Consider the following 19,050-nt stretch of genomic DNA (forward strand, 5'->3'; position numbering starts at 1 on the left):
GAATTCCAAACCTGTACTGATCATTTACTATTACTTAGCAATGATTCATTCTGACCCACATGACCAATTAGACTGCACCATTCCATAGTACCAGAGAAAATATCTGAAATGCTTGGGACCTGGGTTTTTTTTCCAGAAAGGGCGTGTTTCTGTAATTTGGATCTCTATACTATACTATGTACTAAAAATAGGATTGTTTTGCAACCAACATGGATTTGTGAAGATTATTTAGGATAGAGTACAAGGAGCTGTTTTATTATGGGAAAAAACAAAAATAATTTCACATAATTAGAATTATTTGCGTAAAATTTAGTCTATGGGAGATGGCCTTTCTGTATTTTGGAGCTGTTTGCATATTGGGATTCCGGATACAAGATACCATACCTGTACGGTTTGTGATCACACATTATCCTAAAACATCTCACATATAATTTTTCCTCTGTTTTCCCCATTATCTATGTGTTATGTTTTGGTAGCCGTGGATGAGTATAGTATAGCAGGCTCATGCAGCCATTACACAACAGTAAGCAACTCTAACACCACAAGCTGTATAGAAAGTATGCACAGTATAAGTCTTGAGCACAGTGACATCTACAGGCCATTTGTATAAACACCATAGTATGTACAGTATATTTACCTTTATTTGAAAAGCACTGTTAAGAAGCCGCAGTTGTTTTACCCCATTAACCCTTTTATAACCATAAGATTTTCTGCCTTCTTACTGATCACAAATTAGTAGGGATGCACCGAATCCAGGATTCGGTTCGGGATTCGGCCTTTTTCCCCAGGTCCTGAGAATTTTGGTTAACAGGTCCCATACCTGTACTTATTAGTAAAGAAAGGAAGAAACCACTGGCTTGCGTTCCCCGCTATATCGCATAGATATACAGGTATGGGATCCATTATGCAGAAAGATCCGAATTATGGCAAGGTCATCTCCAACAGACTTCATTTTAATCATATAATTTAGATTTTTTAAAAAAAATTCCTTTTTCTCTGTAATAATAAAACAGTACCTTGTAAATATAGATATAAACAGCAAGTGCTAGAGGAGAGGAAAAAGACCAGTGTGGGCAAAGTAGATGTGAAGCAGTCAGGGAAACTGATCTGGAATGAAGACTTTTACTAATATCATGTGTGTCTCAGTCTGCAACGCACATCATGTTACTGAGGAAGAGGTGCCGATTGCTTCTGTGCCCACTGCACGTAGCCGTGATCATGTTTGGACTGTTGTTGGTGATGGTGATTTTGGCAATACTTAATCCAGAAGCCCAGAGTGAGGACAAACCCCAAGATGTTCAGAATTACTTTGAAGGAGGCGGACATGGATTTAGATGGGCGGGAGAGGACTAAAGGTGGCCATACACGGATAGATCCGCTCGTTTGGCGATGTCGCCAAACGAGCGGATCTCCCTCCGATATGCCCACCTTGAGGTGGGCAATATCGGGCTGATCCGATCGTGGGCCCTAGGGCCCAACGATCGGATCCTAGCGTTCGCCAAACGGGCGGTCGGATCGCGGGACCGCATCAACGAACAGATGCGGCCGCGATCCGACGGGATTTTTAATCCCATCCGATCGAGATCTGGCCGACTTTCGGCCAGATCTCGATCGGGGAAGCCCGTCGGGGGCCCCCATACACGGGCCAATAAGCTGCCGACACGGTCTGTCGGCAGCTTTTATCGGCCCGTGTATGGCCACCTTTAGCGCAGGAGAGAGTTGAGGAGAGCAATCATTTTAAAGTGCAATTGCTGTCTCATCTATCCTCACTTAAGGAGGAGGAGCTCATTGCCATGGGCATGTCTAGTCCAGAGAGGAACTTTGATAAGGTACCAAGAAAAATGTACAGGATAGTGAAGCAACTCAAGCAGAAGAATGAGGAGGCTTCACCTTCCCCGGAACTGTGGAGTGAGCATAACGCAAAAATATTCCTTTGCATCGAACGATACCTGATGGTCGCCACCCAGTGTGAGTACTCCCAGAGTTTTATTGGTATTAGTTACAGAACATATGAGTTGCTACTCCCAGTCTGCACTTCAATGGGGTTTCTAGTAGAGGATATGCAAGGGCAGATGGAGAGCCAGTTAGGGTAGGAAATTTTATCCATTGTCATACATTTTCCTGGAACTATACAAAGGAGACTGGAAAGTTTTGAAAATCAGTTGCCAACTTTGTGCTATAGAGCTGACAAAATATTGGACCAAGGTGGGGGGGGGGGAGTTCACGGCTTGAAAGGGGATCTGTCACCCAAAAAAAAATATTCAAAATCCTATTTATCACATTAGTCAAGCAAAATGAGCTTTAACTACAGTGTATACATTATTTGAATCTTGTTTCATTCAGTCTAGTAATTCATAATTATAGCAAGCAGGCAGGAGCCATTTTGTGGACACAGTTATTAAGACAAGCCTTGTATCATCTCAGAATCTTGTTTGTGCACCAGAATGGGGGACCTGATGTCCATCCCCATGCACTGGCTACACTATTAAATGGTGAGAGAACAGGGGAATGTGGGGAGAGCAGTGACATCTGCTGAATGGAAAGTGAAAGTATTTGTCTGTCCCGCCTCTATGCATAGAGATGGGGCAGACAATATTTGATTGACAGCTGAGATTTTTAAATGAGTTTACAACAGCTACGAATGCTTAAATAAAAAATAGAAATTGGATTTCCCGTTTAATTTGAAAATTACTTTTATTATACAGCTTTTTGTGTCTGGGTGACAGGTCCACTTTAAAGATATTGGTCACTAATTTTAAACAACATATTCAAGTCGTTTCAAAATGCTGCTTTGTATAGAAGGTAGAGATTCCCAAAAGTATAATGCAGCTTATAAGATTAAAGCACCAATGCATGTGCTCCACGTGGAAAATATCCTACAGAGTTATCCATTAACATAAAGAAAAAAAATACCATATCTCTCAAGGGGAAATGACCCACAAACTATAGACTATAGAAATTATGTGATAAGCAGTGCTTGGAATACAAATGGACCTTGTTTAGAAGATTTAACAACAGCAGTATTTGCTGTTTTTAAAGGGGAACTATGAAAATGAGAATCCACAGAACGGCAGCATATAAATGCATTTCACAAATACAGTCTGTGAAGTTACGTGAAGAGTCGATTTTTGCATCTCTCATTGCACTTCTACTCAAACTAATATATTTTTAAGGCTGCCACCAACACATTCATGCTGTGGGGCACTGACTTAGGAAAGATTTGAGAAAGGTTTCTAATTTTTTCCTAAGCAGAAGAACATCAGAGCAGCCTCTTTCTCTATCCTGACAACTTCCTTGACTACTTGGTGGTCAGACAGGTCAGAAACTAACCAGCAGGTGGCGCTGTTGTGACAAAATTCATTCATATTATCAGTACATGTCTCCCTTAATATCTTGGAATAGAAAGAAAATAAATAATGAATGTTAATTACAAAAGTGCTTAGAATAGCACCCTTGTCAATTTTACATTATTTTATAGGTTTACGTATCCTTTTACATTAGGTGTGGCATAGATCAAAGATTCTGAAGACTTCTGCTTACTATTGAAAGTGTGCATGTGTCTAATTGTTGTTTTGCAGATGCCTCCAACAGAATTATGGTGAGAAACTTCCCACAGCCAGTGTTATTATCAGTTTTCACAACGAAGCCTGGTCTACACGTTTAAGGGCTAGTCCACACGGGGAGATCGGCAGGCGTTTGCGGTCGCGGCGACAAAGCGCCGCGCCAGTCGCCGCGACCGGCGCAGGCGACAGTTTTGTATGGGCGCCTATGTAAAAACGCCTGTGCTAACCACACCAGGCGATGCGCTTTTCAAAAGTCGCCTGAAAAAGCCTGGCGAGGCATTTTCAGGCGACTGTTGAAAAGCGCATCGCCTCGTGTGGTTAGCACAGGCGTTTTTACATAGGCGCCCATACAAAACTGTCGCCTGCGCCGGTCGCGGCGACTGGCGCTGCGCTTTGTCGCCGCGACCGCAAACGCCTGCCGATCTCCCCGTGTGGAATAGCCCTAAGAATTGTTCACAGTGTACTTGATCATTCACCAAGAACATTCCTGAAGGAAATTGTCCTTGTAGATGACTTAAGCCATCAAGGTAACTGGGAGAGTCAATGTTTGACATGTTGTTAGAAATATCACTAAGTGGGCCAGATTCAATTCAATGAGAAAAAGGTTTATCACGGGAAAACTCAGGGACAAGATTCAATTTTAGATGCAATTCAATTTATCTTGCGGTTTATCATGTGAAAACTCTATGGGAAAAGCAGAAACTGAATTTGAAGGAAAGTTTTTTTCTCTTTGAATTGAATCTCGTCAATGAGTTTTCACGTGATGAAACACGAGACAACTTTTTCTCAATGAATTGAATCTGGCCCAGTGTTTCTTTTTGAGGCAGTTTGTATCATGAGGGCATTGGGTTCCTTTTTAATTGTACAGGGATGGAATCAGTTATCTGGGAAAGCAGTTATTCAGAATGCTCCAATACTCTATCTTGATAAAAAATAATAATTAGGATATGCAGACTGCACTGGGTCCTGTGTTGTCATGTAATCTAATGTGGATTTTATAGTTTTTGTATTGTCTTTGTATCCAAACTTTCTCCAAATTTCGCAGAACCAGTGGCTGCAGCAAAATAATCCTCCAAATTAAATCCCAGTTTATCTGTTTAAATCTGCCTCTATGATCTTTGTCCCTGCAGCTGGAGTTGGAAACAGTAAAGGGGATGTAAAGGAAAAAATAAAATCCAATACAAATCTCTACACAGTCACTCACTGCTCTACAGAGAAAAAAACCTAGAGTTCTGGGAAGTCCCTCCCCCTGCTGTTTGAAAGTATGATTGTTTCCCTGCAGAGCAGTTAGGGACTGTCTGACAATTTCTATCCACAGCAGTAAATGAAGGTAGGTTTCTTATAAAAACGGTACACATTTTTTAAATGAAGTATATTGGAGATGGGTTTTTTTTTCATTAAAGAAAGTAAAAATGGGATTTTATTTTTTTGCCTTTACATGCCCTTTAAGGGTGGACTTTCATTTCAAAATGATACCACATTGTAATTGTCCCCATTATTGAAGTAAGGTTTGTATGTATTCCAAATAAAGACATGCAATGGCCTGTGTTCAGTTTAGAACCGATTTTGGAGAACTGAAGTTATAGTACTGTAGATGGTCTAAAGAAATACTGAATCGGTGTAAAGGAAAATTGTAAAGGTAAATGGCTAAAGCATATAAAGAGTAAGTTGCAGCAGGCATTAGAAGATAATTAGGCAATTGTTTATGAAAGCAAAATATATGATAATATATGAACCTAGCAATCATTGTTTCTGTTAATAATTTAGAACAATAATAATTTTCTGTTAATAAATTTAGAACATCTAAAGTCTGCCCTTAGTGAGTATATCTCCAGGATTGGTGGAGTGAAGATGATAAGGAGTAACAAGAGACTTGGAGTAACTGGAGGCCGAATGCTGGGAGCAGCAAAAGCAACAGGGGAGGTTTTTATCTTTATGGACTCTCATTGTGAGTGCCACCCAGGCTGGTTAGAGCCATTACTGAGCAGAATTATGCATAACAGGTAAAGTAAGGCTTGTGGTTTCCATCTCAGCTTATTGCTTACTATGTAAATGGCTTGCACCGTTCATGTTCCTTTCAGCAATCAGTTGTTATTTTTAATTATTTTTTTTTATGGGAAATAAGTACTATAGAATCTATGTATTTAATCTACTTGGTAAAATGATAACATGTGCAACTCTGTTTGGGTAAATAGCAATGGGCAGAACAACTCATGGCTTTGGTAATCATTTAACACAATGTTATATCCTATCCATAAGTATACTATAAGAAGTAAAATTATTTTACCCATATTAAGAGGTTATCGATTATTGTAAGGGCAGAATTTTACTTTCCTGAATCTTTGCATTGAATATACAATAGTATCCACAACACTGCTTGCCTTGGCTTAAGGTGGCCATACACGGAGAGATCTGCTCGTTTGGCGATGTCGCCAAACAAGCGGATCTCTCTCCGATATGCCCACCTTGAGGTGGGCAATATCAGGCTGATCCGATCGTGGGCCCTAGGGCCCAACGTTTGGATCCTAACAAATTGTAATGGGCGGTCGGATCACGGGACTGCATCAACAAACAGATGCGGACACGATCCAACGGGATTTTTAGTCCCATCTGATTGAGATCTGGCCGACTCAGATCTCGATCGGAGAAGCCCGTCGGGGGGCCCCATACATGGGAAAATAAGCTGTTGACTCGGTCTGTCGGCAGCTTTTATCGGCCAGTGCATGGCCACCTTTAGTCAGGCTTGATGTTTGATCTATTTAGTTGCATATTAGAAAATTGTTATGAAATATGCCCCAATACATAAAGGGATAATATATATATATATATATATATATATATATATATATATATATATATATATATATATATATATACATACACACATACTAAACAAGGTAGCCCCAGCACTCTCAATATATAACCCCCTGAAAAAATATTCTTGCACATCTGAACTGCAACTTTCTTAAAAAAGTTAGAAAGTTTGTACAAAGCATGCATAAGCTGACGCGCCCGTCAAGGCAGTGTCCATGCGTCAGTCCTATCCTAAGTGAAAAAATAAAGTGTTACCTTTGGGGGGAGACAGACCATATCTGCTTTTCTCTTTATTTAGCATGATTTCTTCCAAAGACACCATTAGGCAGGGGCTGGGGTGTATATATATATATATATATATATATATATATATATATATATATATATATATATATTATAAAATATATCTTATTTTTGACATGAGCTCTTTCAGTTGGGAATATATAGAAAATGTTCAAAACTCTATGGGGCAAATTCATCAAGGGTCGAATTTCGAGGGGTTAAATCCCTCGAAATTCGACTGGGGAATAGAATCGAATAGACAATTCGGGCGAATTTACGCGCTGGCGAATAGTCGAATTGGCGAATATTCGCCAGGCGAATAGGCGCTCGATCGAATATTCGCTCGAAGGATTTTCATTCGATCGAATGCCTTTTTATTCGATCAAAAACTTGGAAAACAAGCCTATGGGACTTTCCCATAGGCTTTTAAAGCAATTCGGTAGGTTTTAGGTGGCGAAGTAGGCAGTCGAAGTATTTTTAAAAGAGACAGTACTTCGACTATCGAATGGGCGAATAGTCGCAGCGTTTTTGCGCTCGATCCAGTACTTCGACTATCGAATGGCGAATAGTCGCAGCGTTTTTGCGCTCGATCTATTCGAATCATTCTACTCAGGCGAATTTACGCCAATTCGATAGTCGAGGAGCACAAAAATTCGAAGTTTTTTTACTTCGAATCCTTCACTCGAATTTATTGAATCGGCCCCTATATGTACTTCTAAACATAAATAACATTTTACATTTTTCTACACAGACATACCTGATTCCTCCCTCACCTTGTTCCATTGTAAAGTGATGGATTCTAGAACTTGAAGTCCATCTGTTTTCAAGACAATTTGTGCACTACCCACTATGAACCACAGATGGATATAACGCCCAGAATCCATCACTTCACAATGGAACAAGTTGAGGGAGGGTTTGAACCACTCTGTGAGCCAAGGGGGCATGGGAAAAAGGTCAATGTGAGAACAGACAGACTATGATGGTTTATTTTCAATTTGTGGAACTAAGTACACTGGTAAATGGCACACATTTGGGGACAATTCTTGCCAAAAATAAAAGGTGCAGAACAGAGGTGTTCATCAGGCTTGGACTGGCAAATGCCAGAGGGGCTGCTGTAAGATGCCATAGACAGTCACTATTTATTGGGCTGGTGGATGGCTTGTACTTGAAATGGAAGGGCCTTTATTGACAACAGGTGCGACAGGTTTATTGGCAACAGACTTAAGGGAACATATAGGTATGTATGCATCCAATATTATATCATATTATAAAAGGTGAGTTGAAGTTCATTTTCAGGTACAATACAACTAGCAATATATCACGGAAAGATCAAACATTTCTTGACTGATCTTGATACTTGTATATACAGTAATGTAACAGTGGATAATGTAACAAGGCCAAAGATCTTATTACAAGCTTTGTAGGCCTATTAAACAAACATGGAGTATATTAATGAGCATATATTAAAGAAACATATTGACCGAATTCTAACAAGCTATTTTGCATGACTCTCACTAAGCAAAACATAGGCCACTTAAGGGTATATTCTACTCATTTTATAAATAAAAAAAGTAAAATTATTTTTAACACTGCTTATAAATGACGGGTTAACACTGAAGGCAGTCAGTTAACAAGGCCCAGAAGAATAAACCACAGGCTGAAATCACAGCAACTGGTCCAGCCAACTAGTCACAGCATGTAGGAGGAGCTTCCAGTTTTAAAGGGGAAGTATTCCAGGACCAGAACCCCCTCTCAGACTACCCAGGGCCACAACTGGTAGTCACCACGCGGGACACAATGACAAATTTAACCAGCAGATTTTATTCACGGAACACATCAGAGGCTTTCCATTCAGGCACACATTACACACACAAGCATTACTTTCTTCAAACACAGCAAATACACATATTTACTATAGAACCAGTTTCTCTTGGTAGACACAACTTTTGTTAATTTTCCTTAGGACTTTTGATCCCACCTAACCGCCTAGTGGTCCGGTATATGCTCCACCTGTATCCCTCCACTCTCTAATAACTCTCTCTAACTCAATAATAGTGGTCCGATACCTTCAGGGTGATACCCCTCCACTCTTCCAGGTTAGGCCTTTTCATCCAAATCCTAGCCTGAAGCCTTGGTGTCCTTCTCACGTTCCCTCACTTACGGAGTGCCAGTAGGCAACTAACTCCATTTTCTCCTTGATGGGGCCTCAACTGCCCTTACTAAATATCCTCACTGTCTTGTGCAACCAGTGCTCGCTCACTTTGAATCTTTCCTGTTCTAACTTTTCCTAACTATCCATTGTGTCTCCACTTACCCTGCCAGGTGATGCTGTTCTGACCACGCCCACCGATCAAGACAAGACACTTGGGCGGTGCACCTCCTTTTATAGCCCTCTATGTCTCACAGCGCCCTTTGGTGTGTGGGGTAGAAATTACACTTAAAATTAAATTAAAGCTGCCATCTACACCCAACACATTTAAACATATATACATTTTACATACATGCACATTTTTGTCACACAAAAAGATAACACTCCGCACACAACACTCTTCATCACCTTCCACCCCCTTACAAGCACCCCAAGCTGAAATTGATGAATTTGCTCTTTAGATAGGGTCTCGTTAGGACAAGCCTTGGAACACCCTATAAATAATCATAATGATTACACAGAATAAAAAAAGAAAAGTATAATTGTACTCTAGAGGCAAACAAGTACTTCTGTAATATGCCAACAATGTCAGTACAGACTGCAATGCAATGTTGCTTTTCAGCGCATTATTCAGCATGTCAGCTCCAAAAATGACACTCCTGGGATCTGCTTAACAGAAGAATGGTCTATTCTGTATCCCATACTGGTGTATACCAGTTCTGCAACTGGGTAAAAATTATGATTTTTGTTGGAGGAGGTAAAGATTTATTTTTCCAACAGTTTATTTTGACCTGATTTGTGCCAGTGTTGCAAAAAAACTCCATAATAGAAATAAACATTATGATCAAGTCTAGTGGTGATTATGCACAATTTAGGTGTTTTTTTTGCAATTATGTGAAATTTGATCAATATGCCCCTAACTCTGAATTAACAGATTGGTGACCTTATACAAGAAATATTTACATGTAACGTGAGGGCTCCAAAAATATTTTTAACTAATACATACTGTTTACAAGTCTTTGTTCCATTAGGCTTTGGTATATTATAAGTCTTTTCTTTTCTCTGGATTTTGCAAACCTTACAGGAACTTATAAATGTATTTTTATAAACAGGAATCGGATAGTCTCTCCTGTTATAGATAGTGTCGATTGGAAGACATTTGAAGATTATCACTCGTCATTGCCGCTACAAGTATTTGACTGGAAACTTGATTTTCACTGGGTTCCCCTGCCAGAACATGAGAAGAAGGGACACCAATCCCCCATCATTCCATTCAGGTAATTTGAAATAATCGAGAATAAAATAAATTTGATTTGGTGCTAACATGGAGATTAGTGTGATATATTCATTCTAATAATTAATGTTTCAGTGTTTGAGTTCAATTTTGAATAGAATAAATATTAGATCTCCATGTAAGTGGCCAAATGGGTTTATTTTCCTCTAATTTAATAGTCAGTTTGCCTCTTACTAACCCCCATATTACTGCTTTGCACTTGTTAGACAGCCAGCAGGCAGTATGAGGCTTCTTCGGCATCTCCTTGACGGGTGCAGCGTCGATTCCCCACCTATCCCTCTACCTCCCCCCACACACCACAAATCTCCTACCCCAAATAAGACATACATACCGCTGTTTTGGAAAGAGATGGCCGCAGTTGTTTATTTAACCAATAATACAATTATAATCATGTATAACATTTTTAACCTTTTAACAACCGTTTGTATAACAAACGTATAACCTTTAACATATTATTCCCCCACCTGAGGAGGAGGGAATGGGGGTGGGGTATCTGTACCCAAACAGCCAAGATAGGTTCCTGTTCCTTTCTCCCAACCCTAAACCGGGCTGCATACCACACTATGAGGACCCAGGCCTACCAGGCTATTTCCACTGACTATGACAGACCCCCCTTTTAACTTCCCCTGGGGGTCCTTGCAAAGCTACCCCCCACAACTGCGACTAACACACATAATATATATATAGGGAGGGAGGGTGGGATGCTGCGTCCTTCTTCCTCCACGTCCCGGCGCCGAATGGTAAGTATTACCGCTGTTCCTTTCTTCTTCTCATTCGCCCGGGACTCCCAGCCAATCAGCACCTGCAACAAAGAAAAGGGGGAGGGGCGGGGATAGCTGTCTCCTAAGGCCCCGTCAAGACCCTGTTGCCCCTATTCAGGCCATGGGGTCCCCTTATGATGACCAGATATAAAAGGCTTGACTGTATAATTTAAAAGGAAATTCCTTTGCAAATAATATCTTCTCCCTCTAGAAGTCCAGTAATACCAGGATATGTAGTTGCAACTGATCGGCATTACTTCCAAAATATTGGTGGATTTGATGCTGCTGTGAATTTCTTGGGAGTTGAAACCACAGAACTATCAATTCGGGTAAGTTTTATAAGGGGAATGGGATAGGATTAGGGCTACCATGGTGTTTAACAGTACTATACGCCCTGTGAGGTCTGAATACTAAAAATGTTTTGCAAGACAATTTCAATTGCACATATATTTTATAATTTAGTATTATTTATCAGGAACAGATAAAAAAATAACTGATGTTATGAGTAGAGGATAATGATAATATTTTTGGGACCATCAACAACTGGCACCAAGTGATGTATTTTATTGTATCTACAATCATTACTATTTTAGAAAGAAAAAAAAGTAGGACATGGTATCTGCATTGGCAGCACTAGTAAATAGTAAAGAAATAAGTGGCATATAATAACATGGATATCTAGGTGACTAAAAATAGTAGGAACACATTATTTTCTGCATACCAGATCTTTCTCGTGTTAGTAAGTATAGCTATGGGTATATATATAATTTATGTGAAAGTAGGGAGGGGTGTGTGTATGGATGCTGGGTTTTCATTTGGAGGGGTTGATCTTAATCGACTTTGTCTCTTTTCAACACGATTTAACTATGTAACTAACTATGTAACTATCTCTCACAGGTGTGACTTTGTGGCGGCTCAGTAGAAATTGTGCTATGTTCACACGTTGGTCATGTGTATCAGAATCACACTATGTACAACTCTGTTCAAAATGAGGCTATATTAAGGAGCAAAGTCCGGACTGCTGAGCTATGGATGGACTCATACAAGGCAACCTTCTATAGGACCATTGGGAATACCTTATTAATGAGCAGGGTAATTATATGTTTAAATATTAAGAACTCTTCACATATAGATGATTAAACTCTTTGATATATATATATATATATATATATATATATATATATATATATATATATATATATATATATATATATATATATATATATATATATATATATAATATTTCCAAAGGTACCTGCACTCCACTTCTTTGTTGGTGCTTGATCAAAGAGTTATGTATAATTATTCGCGATGGACCAGCACTCCAGTTTCATTAATCAATAGTGTTTTATTTAAACATCACTGTGCATCCAACGTTTCGGCCCACATTGGGGCCTTTATCAAGGATTGGTTGGTTGGATAAAGGCCCCAATGTGGAGCGCAAGCGGAGTTTTGGTAAGTTATTTCTTAATAAAGGCTGTGCAATTTTAAAGTTTAATTAGTCTTGGTGGGTTTTTTTTGTGGTATACTAACAAATTTTTTAAGATTTTGATGTTACTGGTCCTTTAAAAAAGCTTGCAACATAATGATGAACATGTGATCTCATTTGTGCCTAATCTACACCTTGGGAAGGGTACTTAAACCCATCTATGACTTTCGTGGTATACTAACGAATTTTTAAATTTTTTTGATGTACTGGTCCTTTAACCCCTTATATTCAATTTAGTTACCTGTGTAGCCCTGTAAAAAAAAAAAGTATGAATAAACACAGTCTACCAAATAAAAAAAAAACATGGGAACTATGTTCACATATATATTTACATATACTGACACCTGGTGGTAAAAAATGGTATGCAGCCCTAAACATGAAAGTAAATTAAAGATAAGGAAAGATAAGAATTACTTGCAAAATAACCACGATAATATTGAGCTTTTTGTGCTGCTCAATACCTATTTGACAGTTATTAGAGAGTATAATTATAATAATATATTTGGGACCATCAACAACTACCTACAAGTATCTAGAATTATTATAATTCAGAAGGAACATAGGACATTGGGACATCTACATTTGTAACATTGGGAGCTCTAGGTGGGCTGGTGATGTGAATTAATAAGACATCATGGCTGACATAACTGGATGGCTTATAATGGCTGACTGCAGTAATTAACTATCACAAAACAGTAAAACACCCATTTTTATGTTCTGCACTGGCCATAGGCAGGCACTGGACATTTCCTGATTAATAAACAAGGGCCTTGTGATTTGTGTATCAGAGGGCACTTTCCTTGCCTGGCTTCATGACAGTTGCAGGGCACTGAAGAGCTGCTTGAAAATCTCTTTAACTGCCTCTGGCCTGTGATCTGAAGTAACCAATTGAGTTGTAGAAAGGCGCATCCAACTACCATTCATATATATTTAGATGATACAACAGATCATGTTAACAGATGATGCTTTTTTAATTGTTCTTTTAAATTATAATTTCTATAAGGTTTCTCTGTTAAACATCCTTGGGGAAAGACCCCTTGGAAAATCAGGCATCTTTAAATTGTCCAACTGCTGTAAAGTCCAGGTTGGGATATGGAGATCCTAAGGGTGCCCTGGGTATATTCCCCTCGTCTTATAATTGTGTCAACAACTTAGCTGACACTTTTTGCAAACTGAATAAATTGTTGAATAAAAACAGAGTTTACATTTCAGCATCCAAGATTAATATATATAATATGGGCTACATTTTTGTGGGGATAATAGTCCATTCTGTCATGAAGTCACTGGCAGAGGCTTAATGCCCATTATGAGCAGTGGTCTTTTATAATTTGAGTGTTAGTGCCTTTATAACCACAAAAAGAGATAGTGACCAGATTTGAGCTTTCACCCAACCTTATAATAATTACCCATTACATGTAAGTATATATTGTATAAATAGCATATAGAGAAAATCCATGCATTTTTTCAGGAGAGATCCCTTTGTCAGTTGTACACTGTAACTTTGATTTTTTTTATATGGATGTGCATTATCCTTTGTCCTATATCTTTCTTCTGTTTGAGATTAATGAGTCTGATATCAAACAACATGAACAGCTGCACCAAAGACTAGGTTGTAAGCGGTTTCAGTGCTTTTTAGATAATGTTCATCCAGAAATCAACTCATCAGCATCTACATTGGGATCCTCTGCAAATTTTTCTGCAGATTAGTTATTTTCTACTAAATTTAATACAGTAAAAGAACAATTTGCAAATTATTTTTTATAATAAAAAATGTTTATTTTAGAACTACTGTATAACCACTGCAGGGAAGCACAAGGTATGGGATCCCATATCCAGAAACCTGTTATCGAGAAAGATCTAAGATCGTCATCATAGGGGGAAAAAATGCTAATGTTTAAAGTAGAAGGAAAGGCAATTTATACTAGGGGGTGCCAAAAGTTAGGCACCCCCTAGTGATTGTATTTACTTACCTGACAATCCTGGCCAGTGCTCCTAACAGCAGAAAACTGCACCGCCCCGGGGTTCTTTCAGCGAGCAACACAGAGGGGTGTCCTCCTGCTTCCTCTTTCAGCTCACAGCTGCGCAAAAAAATAAAATCCCATTTTTAGTTTCTTTAATGAAAAAGAAGCCTATCTCCAATATACTTTCATTTAAAAAAATGTCTGCCATTGTTATAAGAAACCTGACCCCCACCATACTTCCCAGAACTTGAGCAGCTTTATTTGTTTCCCTATAGAGCAGCCGGCGACCATCTAGAGATTAGTATCCACAACAGTCAGAGCAAGTAAATAAAGGGGGAATTTCACTGCATATAGTCAGGTTTCTTATAAAAACGTTACAGATTTATTATTGGGGATATGGTTTTTTTTTCAGTTAATAAAGAAAAAATAGGATTTTATTTTTGCCTTTACATCCTCTTTAATGTTTCCAACTCCAGCTGCAGGGACCTAGATAAAGGAGGCAGATTTAAACAGATTTTTGCTGTTTTGATAATTAATGACAATCCCTAAACTTAACCTCCCAACTGAAGCCCAGACCACACTGAGCATGTGCATAGTCTTGGTCCTGCAAAGATATTTAACAAAGTTACAAGATGTTGACCCCCTGAAAGCATAATTCATTTTAGGCTTCTGGTGCAGTAAGTTCTTATTTATATTTAGTAAAATACAGCATTTCTAGCATTATTCTATTTTAGACTTTAGTTTCCCTTTAAGGTATGGAAATCCAAATTATTTATGATCCCTAATCTGGAAATGCCCATCTCCCAAGCATTTTGAATAATAAATCCTATACCTGCACTAGCCTACTGCCATACCTGTTTTATAAATTGAAACAACTTTTTTATAATAACGGCAAAATTGGGCTTAATAGAGAAATATTCTATACAGAAAACCTCTTAGTTGTGCCCCTAGCTCCATAAAATAGACATGCCAAATTTTAATACAGAGGCAAAGGGATTCTATATTGAGAAAAATCCCTACCAGTGTTACCTTAATCATACAGGGTTGTCATTTGGCCGCATTTCTTATACTTCGGTCCAACATATGGTACTCTTTAATAGTTTGATAGTTAGTGTGTTCAGTGCCTGCAGTGACAATAGCATAAACACAAATGCAGGGGGCAGGGAGCACCCAAGCAGCAGAAGATCCCATATGCGGAACCTTCCCCTTGCGTGAAGTGAGCCCCTGAACTGTTCCTTTAAGAACAAATGTTATGAAAACATAGATAATGTTCCCAAAGATAGTTTTAAACATGATATTACATGAAGGTTAAACAACATTACATATAATATAAAGCGCAATATCATTCATTATTTATGACTGTTTTGTCTATCTGTTTGGCAGCTGTACAATGCAGGAGTTGGACTGTGCATAACACATACATTAAAGGAAAGACTTTTTGTTATACCTGTTGAACTTGCCAGTTGTGACGAGAATGGCAATCAGGTATTATGCAAATACAAATTATAAGAAAAAACTCAACCTACGCCCAACGCTAACCCTCAAAACTTTAACCCGCACCTGACCTTAAAGGAGAATTCAACCCTTAATTTAAAAAAACTCTACCCTCCTCCCTCCCAGCCTAGCTGATAACCTGGGGACATCCCCCAAACTTTCTTTGCGGGAGCCATCTTTTGGGTATTCAGTAATCGGAGACTAAGACGGGCGAATTGGTGCATTCGCAGTTGGAGCAATTTCCCAGTTTGCGACAACTGCGCATGCGCTGAAATAGACGGAAATTGCTGAAGCGCCGGATGAAGACATGCAGACCCAGAAGATGGCTGCCGTGAACTGCGATCCCCGAATCTGCACTGAGGGCTAAGTAAAAAGTTAGGGGGATTTTCCAGGGGTAGCAGCTAGGCTGGGGGGAGGAGGGAGGGGGTCTATGCAGGGTAGGGGGGGTAGGTTTTTTTTTAGTTAAACCACAAAATATTGCCACAGTAGGACCCGTGCCCAACCTGTAGCATCTTCTTGCTCTGTATGCTATTTCTTTGTGCACCTCCAAATTTCAAGCTGGACCCGCCCAACAGGTGGTCAACACTTGGGTCACCATGGGTTTTAGGTCAGCCCTCACATCACTAAAATAAGGGGTTCACCAACTTTTAGTATGTTATAGAATGGCTAATTCTAAGCAACTCAATTGGCCTTCATTTTTATTGTTATTGAATTATTTGCATTCTACTTCTGGCTCTTTCCAGCTTTCAAAGACCCCCATCTAAAAAAACAATGCCCTGTAAGGCTACAAATGTATTTTTATTGCTACTTTTTATTACTCAACTTTCTTTTCAGGCCCTCTCCTATTCAGTCTCGTATTCAAATCGATAATGGTTGCTAGGGTAATTTGGGTCGTAAGTTTCCTAAATTGCAAACTGGAGAGCTGATGGATAAAAAGCTAAATAACTCAAAACCCGCAAATAATTAAAATATTTAAATCAGTTGCAAACTGTCTCAGAATATCCCTCTTTACATAATATTAAAAGTTAGTTTAAAGGCAAAAAACCCCTTTAAACTTTTTTTCCCATTTATTTATTGTTGTAATGTAGTAAACTAAACTGAAACATGTTACCTTTTAGGTTTTTGAGTATAACAGCATTAAAGAAATCAGGTTCATATCAGTGCCTTTTTGCCTTACTGTGAAACATGAGCAGGTTTCACTTGAAAACTGTACGACCAGCAAACCGGCTGCCAGCCAAATGTGGCACTTTAGTCATGTATGTGAATTTACAGTCTGTGTTGTTGACAACAGTAAAAATATATATGGGCTAGGTCCATTAATTTTTATATTTAAAGAAGAAAATTGAGTATTGCATGGTAACTACAACTATTGCATGATGGGACAGTAATATGAAAATAAATGAAAAAATTTTTTTGACAATCAAAGGCAAGGATGATGGGGCCTGACAGCAACTAAAGAGATGTTCTGTAAAGGTTGAAGAGGCATACATAAGCTACTGAAGGGATTTTAAAATGATTATTGCTGTGAGAATTGAATTCGGTCTCTGTAGCACTTTCCTTGAGGTTGAGCTCTACTGTTTTATATTTCATTAGCCCCCTGTATTGGATTGCATTCATAGGTTTAAATATCTTTAGTCTGTATAATGGCTTAAAGGAGAACTAAAGCATTACTAAAGGAGTAGGCTAGAAATGTTGTACATTGTGGGGGTTATTTACTAAACTATCATTCTTTCTGGTCTGAGGTTTAAAGGGGAAAAAGAAAGCTTTATCAGGTATTTTCCCACACCCGATTTTTTCAAGAAAATTTATTGATAAACAAATAAGTTCAATATATTAAAATATGGCATTTTTAGCCATATTAATTTTTAGGGTTTAGTTCCCCTTTAAGACATATTTTCACCACATCAGGTACGATTCAGATTTTTTTCACAATTTTATCGAGTCTTTTCCCGCCCCAGAATTTTTCTTAGAATAAATACGTTAAAAATGTGGTGGGAGTTTGGTCGAAATAGTGAGATATTTTCAGATTTAAGTAAATAATCCCCTATGTGTTGGGCTTCTGAACCAACCCAAGACAACCACAACCCTTAAGCATTAAAGATCTCTGCTATCAAAGATGCCCCAGTAGCTCCCCATCTTCTTCTCTGCTTATTTACTGCACATGCTTTGTGCTTAGGAGCCAACGCACCATATACTGTATATAGAGAATATAAATGTCACAATATAGGGCTGATTAGTAATTAAGACAGATACTAGGACAGATACCAGTGCAATTAGCATCAGAATTTAATAATCAGCCCTGTAACATCAGCTTATTATAAAGACAAACCTCATTCTCTGCTTGTAAATTAGCAACAACCCCTCTCAACAGAGCTCTTTGAGCCACTTTCCAAGATGGTGACCCCTGTGACCAGTTTGAAGTCCTGGATCATTGCTGCTATTGAGAAGCTAAAACTTTAGGCTGGTGCAATAAATTCAGTATATAAAATATGACATTTTTAGCCATATTATTTTTTAGGGTTTAGTTCTCCTTTTTGTTGTACCTGAATCCCTGCAGTCACCAAAGAAATCAGATCTGGAAACTGTTACCTGTCGTGTATAAAGCATCTGGATAAAGTGTGTTGTACACTGTACTGACTAATAGTGTAATAGAGGCCATTATTTATTAAATATACTGCAGATCTGAAACGAATAGACCATAATCGTTACTACACAGCAACAACATCACTGGTCCTAGAATGGAAATATATCCTTGGGTGCCACAGATGGATCAGCTCTGCAACTGAATTGTTCTTTAATATTCTGAAACATGGTTGTGAAAGAGATGAAAATGGGGAATGATGTCTGGCTTTATAATTGTCAGCCAAGAAACAGTTCTGCTGCCTGTTTCCTTCCACCCACAACAAGGCACAGAGATAAAATATTGCCAGATATGTTTTATTGTTATCAGATAATAGGTGGCACTGACCACTCAGCTAGTAAAATATACTCCAGATATTTCTCATGTGGTCATTCTAACACTCTAGCACACTACAAATTACAGTGACTTTCCCCAAAATTATAATCCTCCCGATACTCAACTAGAAAAACTGGAATTGGAACAATGGGACAGATTCAATTCAGTGAGAAAAAACGTTTATCACGTGAAAACTCATGGACCAGATTAAATTTGAGATGTAAATTCAATCCAGAAAAACTTATCTCACGGTTTATCACATGAAAACTGGAACTGAATTTGGAGAA

At 38.6% G+C, this 19,050-nt stretch overlaps 1 pseudogene; it reads left to right on the plus strand.

The window, feature by feature from the left end:
- The first annotated feature begins 1,161 nt into the window (after positions 1-1,161).
- LOC108719686 lies at positions 1,162-18,422 on the plus strand (annotated as a pseudogene).
- The last annotated feature ends 628 nt before the right edge of the window (positions 18,423-19,050 follow it).

Source organism: Xenopus laevis, chromosome 6S, assembly GCF_017654675.1.
Source record: "Xenopus laevis strain J_2021 chromosome 6S, Xenopus_laevis_v10.1, whole genome shotgun sequence".
In the NCBI taxonomy this organism is placed as follows: domain Eukaryota; kingdom Metazoa; phylum Chordata; class Amphibia; order Anura; family Pipidae; genus Xenopus; species Xenopus laevis.